Raw genomic sequence first — 4573 nt, 5'->3', positions numbered from 1 at the left:
AAGATGTGGCACATATATACAATGGAATATTACACAGCCATAAAAAGAAACGAAATTGAGTTATTTGTAGTGAGGTGGATGGACCTAGATTCTGTCATACAGAGTGAAGTAAGTCAGAAAGAGCAAAACAAATACCATATGCTAACACATATATATGGAATCTAAGAAAAAAAAAAAGGTCATGAAGAACCTAGGGGTAAGACAGGAATAAAGACACAGACCTACTAGCGAATGGACTTGAGGATATGGGGAGGGGGAAGGGTAACCTGTGATAAAGTGAGTGAGTGCCATGCACGTATATACACTACCAAACGTAAAATAGCTAGCTAGTGGGAAGCAGCCGCATAGCAGAGGGAGATCAGCTCTGTGGTTTGTAACCACCTAGAGGGGTGGGATAGGGAGGGTGGGAGGGAGGAAGATGCAAGAGGGAAGAGATATAGGAACATATGTATATGTATAACTGATTCACTTTGTTATAAAGCAGAAACTAACACACCGTTGTAAAGCACATATACTCCAATAAAGATGTTAAAAAATAAATAGGAAAGTGATATTTGAAGAATATGAAATTAGAGGCTTCATAGCTTTGGGGGGAAACACTTGGAAGCAAGTCTGAGGAATTAAATGCCTGGACAGTCTATAGGAGAATGGAGAGAAGGTAAACTGATACATCCAGTCATTAAATCACTCATTCATTCAAACAGCATATGACAAACACCCACATGCTAGGCACTGAATAGGTAGGGTTACAGAAAGTATGAGGTTTGGGGGAGAATAACAGTGTCTGTGATGTCACATATTTTGATAAAAATAAGAAATGAAGACAAGCAAGCTAGCTGAAAAGTAAAGTCAACAGTTCTCCTTTAGGTATTTAAATTGAACTAAGAATGATTTATATAGAATGTGCATTTGTCAACTCAATGCTGAAGTTCAGAAGTTATGTCTAGATATATATGATTGAGAAATTGGCATTGTAATGTCATTTAAAATCATTACTATAAAGCGAGTCACAAAGGACACCATATTGTGTGATCAATTAAAAGAAATTCCCAGAATAGGCAAATATAGAGAAACAAAGTAGATTAGTGTTGTGTCTAGGACTGGGGGAAAGGAAGTGGGAAGATTGAAGGGTGATGGCTAAGGTGTACAGGGTTTCTTTACTGGGGAATGAAAATCTTATTAAAATAATTGTGGTGATAGATATATATTCTGTGACTATACTAAAAGCCATTGAATTGTACACATTTTTTTTTCTTTTGAACTGTACACTTTAAATGGGTAAATTGTATGGCATGTGAATTATATCTTAATAAAGCAGCTAAAAACTAAAGCATAACTATAGTTGAGTTACCAGAGGGATAAGAAAGAAAGAAAATTCAAAGGACAAAAGAGACTGACTTTCAAGGAACAGTTATAATTAAAGGGCAAGAGGAAGAAGAATTAAAGGGCAAGTGATAGATAAGAAGGCAACAAATATATTCAAAAATCTCATTGAGCAAATGTGGTAGATTTGAAAGCTCAAAGATTATTGAGATAATTGATAGTGCCCATAAGAACACTTGTAGTGTCAGGAGCTAAAAGGTTCAGGCAAATAAGGCATAAAGGGGAAGTAAGTAAACTGAGTAAAAGGCATGTATTCAAGAATTTCCTAAGGGAAACAGAGAATGGCAGTTCTAAGTAGCAACAAGGATCTGCCCAAATTCTGGAATTTTGGTGGACTGGGTGAACTATCTAGTCTACAAGTTCTCAGAATAGAGTATCAGAGGGAAAATCCAAATCAAGTCCTTAGAAGAGTGCACAGAGTCAAGAACCAGTGAGAACAGAAGAAAAAGCCATGACCAAAGGGTCAAAAGCAGGATCATAACAGATGAATGGAGTCAAGAGCTACAAACTCTCCAGAAAGCAGCTGAAAACTAATGCAAGGAAGCATTTATTAAGACACAACAAATAATTGCTTGACCATTAATTATATAATGATAAAGAACAAAAATCTTAATGTCTTTCTTTATTGAGCTGATAGTTGAGTAGCAAAGGTAGATATTTAATAATCACTAATAAAAATGCAAAGGTCTAACCAGAGGAAGTGCTAAAAACAAGAGTTATCAGGCTCCTGAAAGACTATCATGGGGTGAATGATTCTAACATGGAGATAGGAAAGGCTACCTTAAGAAAGCAGTGCTTGAATTGCAATTTGAAATTAAAGAGTCAAATAAAGAGGTATTTGGGGAAAGTATTTTGGATACAAAGGATTGAAGAGTGCAGTGTGACGGGAGTAAAGAAACCAAGAGTTTCTCCGGTGGTTACAGACCACGTAGGGTCTTACAGGTCATATCAAAGGAATCATCTTTAGCCAGAGAACAATGAGAAATTATCAAAGGATTTTAAGGATGGGAGGCATAGTAACATGATCAAATTAACATTTGCAATACAGAGAACTAATTAAAGAAAGGCTGAGTGAATACATATAAACAGGACACTGGTATCATCCAGGTAACATATCTTAATAGCTTGAATAAGAGTGGTGGAGACTGTAGTGGAGGCAAAGAATAAAGGGACAAGTTCAAGTACTATTTAAGAGGAAATTCTGGCAGGATTTGTTAAAGCACTAAATAAGGATGAGAAGGGAAAGAGAAAAGGATGTCAGGCTTGTTCCTGTGTTTTTGCAGCTGGATGGTGACATTTTTTAGTTAAGTAACAATAGGAGGGGTAGGATTGGAAGAGAAAGATAATGAGTCCAGTCTTCATCTCCATATAGGTGGGTAATCAGAGCACTGGATATGGATCAAATCAACAAGGGAATAGTGAGTGAAGAGTGAGAAAGTAAGAAACCCCAGAACTGTGCCTTGAGATAACATGCAAAGAAGAAAGAGAAGGAATGGATACAGATTCAGATGAAAAGGTGGAGGGGAAGAAAAGTGTTTTCGCATGGCAACTCGGAAAAGGTAGTTTTCAAGAAGGGTGGTGATCAGTTTCACATGATTCTGAAATGATGAATGAGATGTTACTGTAAATAGACATCAGGATAGGTAGCAGAGAGGTCATTGGTGAACTTACTGAGTACTGTACCAGGTCAGCGAATGGGCATGAAGCTAGACTGCAATGAGGCAGGAGTCAGATATAATGAATAACGAAATTCTGAAAAAATATAAATAATAATGTTTTTTTTCTTGTGGTAAAAACCTTTTTTTTTTTTTTTACCCTTCTGGCAAATTTCACCAAGAAAATAAGATAATACGGAGAATAATGAAACCATCTCTGCTCATTTAAAAACAAAAACAACTAGATAAAATAAACAATTTCTATGAATAAAGAGACCAAAATTAACTCAACATAAAGCAGAAGATATATACAAAACAATGACAATAAGAACACACTAGAAAAGTCACAGACATAAATTCATTGAAAGACATTTATGAGTGATTTATAGGCGATTTCTTTCAAATTTACAAGGAAGATACACTTTTCATGATATCTAAACCACTCAAGAGTGTAGAAAATGAAAGAAATCTAATATCTCCTATTAGCTTTTTTTTTCTTATACTGGAGTATAATTGATTTACATTGTTGTGTGAGTTTCTGCTGTATAACAAAGTGAATCAGATATACGTATACATATATCCCCATATGCCCTCCCTCTTGTGTCTCCTTCCCACCCTCTCTATCCCACCCTTCCAGGTGGTCACAAAGCACCGAGCTGATCTCCCTGTGCTATGCAGCTGCTTCCCACTAGCTATCTATTTTACATTTGGTAGGGTATATGTGTCAACACCACTCTCTCACTTTGTCCCAGCTTACACTTTCCCCGCCCCGTGTCCTCAAGTCCATTCTCTACATCTGAGTCATTATTGCTATCCTGCTGCTAGGTTCTTCAGAACCACTTTTTGACTTTTTTAGATTCCATATATATGTGTAAGCATATGGTATTTCTTTTTCTCTTTCTGACTTACTTCACTCTGTATGGCAGACTCTAGGTCCACCCGCCTCACTACAAATAACTCAATTTTGTTTCTTTTTATGGCTGAGTAATATTCCATTGTATATAAGTGCCACATCTTCTTTATCCATTCATCTGTCGATGGACACTTAACAATGCTTCCATGGCATGGCTATTGTAACTAGTGCTGTAATGAAAATTGTGGCACATGTCTCTTTTTGAATTATGGTTTTCTCAGGGTATATGCCCAGTAGTGGGATTGCTGGGTCATATGATAGTTCTATTTTTAGTTTTTTAAGGAACCTCCACACTGTTCTCCATAGTGGCTGTATCAATTTACATTCCCACTAACAGTGCAAGAAGGTTCCCTTTTCTCCACACCCTCTCCAACATGTACTATTTGTATATTTTTTGATGATGGCCATTCTGACTGGTGTGAGGTGATACCTCATTGTAGTTTAACATGTAGTTTTACATGTAGTTTTTCGGCAGGTCCAGACTTTTTCCTGGACTCCCTCCTGGCTAGCTGTGGCCCACTATCCCCCTTCAGTCTGTGTTCACGCAGCCAACCCCAGTCCTCTCTCTGGGATCTGACCTTTGAAGCCCGAGCTTTAGCTCCCCACCCTCACCCACCCCAGC

This window comes from Aethalodelphis obliquidens, unplaced genomic scaffold (assembly GCF_003676395.1).
Source record: "Aethalodelphis obliquidens isolate GAN/ISIS:26980383/991018 unplaced genomic scaffold, ASM367639v1 scaffold10, whole genome shotgun sequence".
Taxonomy (NCBI): domain Eukaryota; kingdom Metazoa; phylum Chordata; class Mammalia; order Artiodactyla; family Delphinidae; genus Aethalodelphis; species Aethalodelphis obliquidens.
Note: the sequence above shows the minus strand (reverse complement) of the source record.